The sequence below is a fragment of the Zophobas morio genome, unplaced genomic scaffold, assembly GCF_036711695.1.
Source record: "Zophobas morio isolate AGI-343-1 ecotype UQ-CSIRO unplaced genomic scaffold, CSIRO_AGI_Zmor_V1 ptg000058l, whole genome shotgun sequence".
NCBI classification, from domain to species: domain Eukaryota; kingdom Metazoa; phylum Arthropoda; class Insecta; order Coleoptera; family Tenebrionidae; genus Zophobas; species Zophobas morio.
In genome coordinates, this window is record NW_026972163.1 from 7,362,462 (window position 1) to 7,370,725 (window position 8,264).

Genomic DNA, 8,264 nt, shown 5'->3' on the forward strand with positions numbered 1-8,264 from the left:
ACAAAATTAACTTACGAGTCGTGGCATTAAAAAAAGTAAAGTTTTAAAAATTTTGGACCAGTATTATTACTTAAGCCATATATAATAGGCTATGTTAAATGTTATCATTGGTAAAAATGTGTTGATGACGTAATTTTGTACTGTCGGAATGCAAACATCCGTCAACAGTCTTATATTCTTGGACAACACTATTTAAAAATCATTACATTTTGTTTTTATAAATAAAATAATTCTCTAACAACAAGTTATTTATTTACAACATTATGAACACAATTATCGTACGTTCAAGACGTCAACACAACGTAACCAGTCCGAAAGTAAGTGGAAAGTGTATCACATCAGTAATATGAATAGTAGAAAAAATTAAAGTCACCAGTTAAAAGTGTATTAACATAATAAGTTTGTACTTCATAATTTGTAACATGCAATCACCAGGAAAAAGTCACAGATAAATTACCGAATTTAAAAATTATTAAACTAAAATCCGATTTATAAATTACAGTGGCCAAGAAAATTTTTAGCAATCAAAACATCTTTTTTTTTCACTAATCCGTCCCTATAATTTAGGTGTGAGAAACGTTTGCTTCCACCACGTCAGTATTTCTTTGCGAGTCGACGCTACATTAGGAAAATAGCAAATTAATGACTGTTGATAGTTTACATATGGCAAAACATACAAAATTTCTGCAAGATAAAACACGTTCGACTTAAAAATAAAATTTTCACAAAAGTCTATTTGGCAAAATTATTCACAATGACAAGACAACTTTGCTAAGTTTTATGGTCAATTAAAAAACAAATGCACGTTGGACAAAAGTCGTTTGCAACAATAAGGGCATTCAAAAACTGAAAATCGTCTATGTGAAAAGTTATGTGTTCAGAACAAAAAAAAATCAGTTTTCACATTTGAATTCATCATGAACTACTCAGGATCATCCAAATTACCTTTTCTAGGAGAAATGAGGTAAGACAATATTTTTTTTGCTATTCCTAAACACAGCATTTCCTAGATTTGAAGATATTTTTTACTTCCTGTGCGTAAGCTAATGTAAGCATAAAAAAGAAAACATTTTGTATACTTAAAAGGCGATAAATATAATGAGCAACAAACAAAAAATTTGAAAAACAGTCTTCATGTGGCTTGCAACATATTTTTAATTTTTTTTTTTACAACTGGACCAAATTTTGTATTTTTTATTACTATACCATAATTAGGTACTGCAGTATATTATTTAACATAAAAATATTAATCGGTTTTTATGAATCTTCTTTTTGATTTCTAATACTCCTATTAAGTTTTTTCAGAATTATAAAATAACTACGGAAATCTTGCAAAATGTCACTTTTTTGCTATAGTTTTGTTAAGAAAAAGTAAATAGAAATTGGACATAATAAATTCGTTATTATACACAACTAATGATTTTTTTTTTAATTTTGGAAGCACAGTTTCCACGTTAGATGTAAATTCCCTCTTATAATTATACATAGTAATTTATAAATCGGTTGGAAGTAGAACATGGATTTCCCATTATGTTCGTAGCAATGAAACTCATCAAACTTTGAAGACCTCTCTAAAAAAATTAAATGAATAATAAAGCCGCACCTAAACTAAATATAATTCTAAATGTTAGCAACTCAAAAATTGGAATTTATTTTGATTTTTGTATTGTATATAGAATATAAAAATTTCTAAATATTTCTGCTTGTTAACTTTTTTTGTTATGTACCGTATATCAAGTTTTATAATTTGTCTATTGATATTTTTTACAACACTTGTTTTTTTTTTTAGATTTACCATCGTACAAATGTTGAATTGAATCATTTTCATAGAAAAAAAAAACTGCGAATAGGACGTTACCTGTTCAAATTTTACTTTATACCGGGTGTCTGAAAAATGGCGGATTAACTCTCCGCTACGCTCTTAACAATCAACTGGTGAGTCTGGGAAAAATAGTAAAAAAAATCCTTCTCACATTTTGGTGGAGTTATAATGATTTTAAAATTGGTTCTTTTGCTACGTTTAACAACTAAACAACTCATTCATTATCAGAATAACTAGTAGTAAAACTTTTAGTTAATATTTTTCTCGCCCATGACCATGTTTAATTACCATTTTCGTTAGAATGCACAAAGATATGGCTGTGTTGCTTTGGTAATAATTTGATAAAATTCCATTTGACAACAATGTTTGCCTGATATAAAGCGAAGGTGGATTTCAGTCAGCATCGTTACTAAGAAACCAGAAAGTAAAGTAAGAGGTATTCACGCATTAGGTGTGTACAGTGTTGCCAATTTTACTTTTATAAAACCACGTATTTTTTGTTATCTTCGTTATAAAGAATTTGTTTATTATTTTTTTGGGACCCCCGAAATTCCCGTATATAACGTACTGAAGAGTTAATCCGCCATTTTCCAGACAGCCGGTATAAATTGTTATTTTTATAAGCTGATTAGCATGTTAAATCGTGTCGCTTGTATATAATAATTCTGTTAAAAATGTTCACGAATAAATACAAAATATAAACATAATCTTTTTATATGACTTTACATGAACTAATAATAATAAGCTTTCATTTGTACCTATTACATTTATAAAATGTTAAAGTACTATACATTACAAATAAGTTGCAATTAACACGTGTAACTACATGGACTACATACCATTTACATTTGAATAGAACCATTTTAACACGCTTTCGTGGTGTTCCATTATACGTCCAAAAAACTATTATTTATAACTTATTTTTGTATTAGAACTTTAACACAACACAAGAGAAAATTTTAAAAGAAACAAAAAAAAAACTATTCGATAAGGGCTAGCAGGAGAAAAAAATGTTTTCTTCGAAAAGCTTGATCTAAGTTTTAATAGCCAAATTTTTAGATATAGAAAAAGAACGAAATATATAGAAAAGGAACTAAACAAGATATATTCTGGTATACAAATATCGGTGAAAAGTAATGACAAACATTTAATTTTCACTGAAATGTAAGAATGAGACATAATTAACTAAGTTATTAAATGTACAAAAATATAACAAGGGAAAACAATAAAAAATATTCGTATCTTAGTTTATGAGGGGTACGATTAACTTAGATAAGATAGGCTTTAAGTTGGTAAAATAACAAATGAGCTGGTACTCACTTGCTAGACGCAAAAATACTCTCATGATCCCAGCAACTGGAATTTTTTATTTCAATATACTCGTATAATAACGACTTTGTTCTTCAAAATAAATCAAAGAAGCAAGTGGGGAATTTGGTGTGTCGATAACAAAGCAACGAGTGCCACTGACTCTTCCCTGGTATGGTGCACTACCTCGTATCCTAATTTTTGAGAAAGTTTTTCATCGGTGATACAAGGTGTTTCACCGATGTTAGGTTTGTGGCAAAAATTCAGAGGATTATTTTAAGATTTTTTTGTCCTTGGAACATTACTACCACGAGCTAGGATCCAATCTTCTCCTCAACGAGCAAAATATTGGAGTTGTTTCTGATTACATTACCCCCCTTAATTATTCAGTTTCTCAAATTTTCCTCATTTTCCACCATAATAGTATTAACAATACAAGTAAGTAAGTAACAATACAAGGAATTTCAGTCTGGGGATTTTATCGCCCCGTATCTTCTTTCCTAAAATCCTCCAATGATTTTTTTTTTAAATAACCCGAGAAAAAACCCGCATTTTTTCCGCATGTTTAGCAAATATCCTGTATATACACACTTAAAACTGAAAAAATATTAGTCATTAAAAAAAGGTGTAAAATTAATTAAGCAGAACTTCCCTCGCCCCCGAAGTACACCACAACGTATCCAGCTTTTTAAAAAATTAGAAGATTTAATATTGTGATATTTTTTTATCATAATTTTAGTTAACATACATGTATATATTGTACGTAATGTTAAAATAATGAGAAAGAAGAGCGCTATTTCAAGTGTTTCCACAAGTTTCTCGAATTTTCTGATGGCGTCATCAACTTTTTATTAGGCACAAATATATCAATTTACCAATTTGGATAGATAAGTAGTGTAATTAATACTAATAGCAATATTATTGCACTCGCAGAACTTTAGGAGCATGGTAAGCTGTTTTTAATTTAATCAATTAATAAAATAAAATTCTTCATTCCTTAATTTTTTGAGATCGCTGTATTTATATATAATTCTAAAAAGTAAAAACGTTGGTGGGGATGATCAGCCAAATTTTGGTTAGCGTTTAACCATTTAACCATTTTAACCATCCTAATATCACGTAGATAAAATTTTACAGCAATCGGTCCAATAAGTTCGGAGATTACATGTCTAATAAAAATGGATACAAATGACAGACAGACGGACGGAAATGGGAGACTACTTTACACCCGGGAAGTAAAAATGATTTACGCTGCAAAATGCTGAGAAGACGTCATCAAATTATTGATGATATTACAAAACAGGGTTTTAATATCTACATGACATTCCTAAAATACATATAAAATTTCGCAACAATCGGTCTGGTACCTACTTCCGAAGATTACTATCTGTCTAATAAAATGCATACAAATAACAGACGACAGTACAGAAACTAGAGACCTGCGGTTTCGTACTCTTAGGGTCATGAAACATCTGGAAAATATGAAAGTAAACATTCGTCGCATAGTTACAAGCTAAGGAATTCTTAGAATAATTCCTTAGCTTACACTCGGGAAGTAAAAAAAATAATAGATCAAGACAATTATCACAGTAAGAATATAAAAAAAAAACTGGTCTAAAGTTATTTCGATAGAACTTCCTTCACCGTCCAAAAAATTCCGCTTTTTTGAAAAGTTATAAAATTTGATTTTGTGATTTTTTACTTCCCGAGCGTAAGCCAAGGGAGTATTGTAATCGAATACATCGAATTACTTTTCATGACCCGTACACTCCTTAGAGTACGAAAAAATAGGTCTCTCGTTTCCGTCTGTCTGTCGTCTGTCCGCGTCTATGCTGATTTTTATTAGACAGATAATCTCTGAAACTACCGGACCCATTATTGTCAAATTTTGTATGTTTATTAGGAATATCTTGTGTATGATAAAATAGAACGCTAACAAAAATTTGTTTGATCATCCTGCCCTTGTAAAAATGCTGCGGACCTGGACCTCATTATAAAGTTTTAAAAAGAAACTCATGAAGCATAAGTGTAGCACGCTTTTTTATATTTACTTTAAAATACAACATATTACCTTACAAGGGTTCCAATAAAAAAGTAAAATACGTAAAACCAATTTTCTAATTTTTCGAAAAAGTTGGATATGTTTTATTATACTCCAGGGGCATTAAAAATTAAAGTCATTAGTAGATCAGCATTACATTCGAAGTCCCACTGCAAAGCGAAGTACGGTTGTTTAAAGAAAACGGGCGCTATTTTTTCGTACTCCTGGATCATCAGAACTCGAGGAAAAGAAAATGAAAGTATCCAGTTGCCCGATGGATTCTACTACGATACTTACTTACTTTCTTGGATTACGCTAAGAAAAAATCTGGTATAACAATACACACAATTGGTGAAGATACCATAATAGACTACCAGAACACTAAAATTTTACATTCCGAAACAAATCACTACAAAAGATTATTACTTCAGTACCTACGTATCCGTAATTAAACATCAAACTTAAAAAAAAAACAGAAATTAGTGGCCTCATTAACCACTACAAATCAATTTTTTATCGCTACGTATCGTCCGGAATCTTTTCTTTTCCTATAATTTATACATATATATATATATATATCCATACAACATATATACATCTCTAGTATATTTTAGGTAGGAATGTCTCAATGTAATACTTTTTCCCGTGTTTTGTTAAGAATAGTAACGGGTACAAAAATAAAAATAGATATATAAATAGTGCTCCTCTGCAAGACGTACATGGGAGCAGTCAGAGTTCTGAGCGTGCAATTTGGTAGAAATAGATTATACTATAGTCACTGGTGTATCTTTTGCATATTCAATTGAGGAATTTGTAATGCCGAATCAAATTTCGTTAAATAAACGTAAAATGTAATCAATGACGGCGAACAACGCTTAAATGTCAGCTATGGATGATTCCAAAATAAGGATTTGAAGACATGTATACAACGCGCATTTGTAGGTAACAAGTTTGCAGGAAAAGTTGCTGATGTATTTTACATGTTATTTCATATTACACATCGGCTTCAGTATTACAAAAGATGTTATTAATGTCAGCTTCCTGTTCATCACGTTGACTCCATGGTTGCTCTTTTGAATGCAGTTACATATTTTAGATGCTTTTTATTTTCGAGCGCAATCATTACCTTTTTAAAGTTAGGCATCTTGAAAACTACTATAAATATATGTACAATACATTTTTGCATATCATTTCCTTTTATTTCGGAATCACCCTTATACACGGTCAATATGGATTCATAAAATACATGCGTTTTTCGCTACGTTTACTTCTACCAAAAAAGCAACTTGATGACTTTTTCAAAACACCAACTATCTACCTCTGGGTTTTGCCGTTTCCTCTCTATTACGTTAGTTAAACTTTGTTAATCATTTAATTTTATCTTGACTGATTTATTAATAATATTTCTCAAAATGAGTTGTAGTATCGCGATTCAAATTGATTTAGCGCCAGAAAAAAAAAACCCTTTGAAATGTTAATGGCTTGCATTCTTTCTTGGGTAGTGGGGATCTTTCACTTTCTCACCATCGTTACCCCCATATCCCCAGTAGCAAGTAATATTTTTCTAATATTTATATAAGATTGATATAATATTAAATGTTGACTAGATATTACAAATATTTATATAATATTCATTTTGTATTTATAAATTTATATATGAATTTCAACATATATTACATATTTATGAAATGTCTTTTTATCAAGATACCGAACAACAAAAATGAAAAAAAAAGTACCATGTTGGGACAACTTGTAGGTAATTTATGTCATAGGGTTTTTATTGGAGCAATATTAAAAATTGATTTGAAAAAATACCAGCTATTGTAAAATTGACACTATTCGAAATATCGTGTTGCACACTATTAATTGCTCATTAAAAAGTAATATTTTTTTATTTTTGCGAACAAAAAACAATAATTTTATTAATCATTTTTATAAAACTTACTTAAATTTGCGCTTGCTTTGCTGGAACGCGTTTGCGCAATGTGCAACATATACATATTTTCTGTTATTGTTGGTGGTTCAAAAAGTATTTTGTGTAGGTTCATGGTGTTTGTCCTATTGTGAATTGTGATTATCGGTACTGCGATAAAATCAGAATTGTGTAGTAAATACCGTTTTGTTAAGAAAACAGTACTAACCTTACATAACCTCACTTCTACAAGCAATGCAGAAAATGCAATTTCTCAACACGTAAGTATATTTAAGAGGTTTAATATTTCTGGATATAAGCACATTATGAATGTAGAGACAAAATGATGAATGTCCGGGCGCAACCAAAAAAAAAAGAAAGAAAAAATCCAGATAGAAATTGCGGGAGATACGCAGAAATTGAATGAATTGGTAAGCATTTATTATTCTTATTATTAACTCCTAGTATTTATAAACTTGTTAGTTTCAGACTGATAATAATGTTTATTTGCCAGGAAGAGAAGATGTAAAAAAACATGTACCTATGCAATTTTGAAGAAATTATTAATAATGAACCAAATTGCTTTCAAGTTTTCAGGGCAAGGAAAAAATAAGCTCTCTTTTAGTGAACTCACAATTAACAAGGCTACAATATGTAAAGTTCTGTGATTTCTTAAAAATTACGAAATTTGTAAGTTAATTTAATTGTAGGTACCACACGGAAACGTCACAAAAACGCCACAACTGCTGAAATTTAAAAAATGGTAGGACCTCATTAAGCGCAGACAAAAGCAACAATGAATTCTCATCGAAAAAAACATGAGGTATGATTTTTTTTATTTTAATTAATTATATCGCTTTTCAATGAATTGGTTATACAGCAAATAATTATTAAATAAATATTTCTGTATAACGATTGAAATGTGGCAGAACATTGTTATTTCCATTGACAATGTATTTTTATTTCATTGTAAGTTGGCAGTGTATTTTTATGTTTAAAAAATTTATATTGTGTTTCACATCAGGTGATTTTTTAAATTTATGCTCTGGTTGCCCATGAAGCTTATGCCAGCAGTTTCAGTTTCACTGCTCACATAAGTGTCATGGGTAACTATAGCAGAAATTAAAAAAAAATCACCCGGTACAAATTTTCAACGAATTGGTTCTAGGACAAATATTTTT

General features: G+C 29.9%; 1 long non-coding RNA gene across 2 annotated transcripts; it reads left to right on the forward strand.

The window, feature by feature from the left end:
• Positions 1 to 7,151: 7,151 nt before the first annotated feature.
• Positions 7,152 to 8,264, forward strand: LOC135143138 (uncharacterized). 2 transcript variants are annotated; one of them, XR_010282692.1, is made up of 4 exons: positions 7,152 to 7,364; positions 7,420 to 7,514; positions 7,573 to 7,737; positions 7,794 to 8,264. It is a non-coding gene; the product is annotated as an uncharacterized LOC135143138 (long non-coding RNA). The 2 variants fall into 2 exon arrangements; XR_010282691.1 differs by having other exon boundaries at positions 7,567 to 7,737; positions 7,794 to 8,262.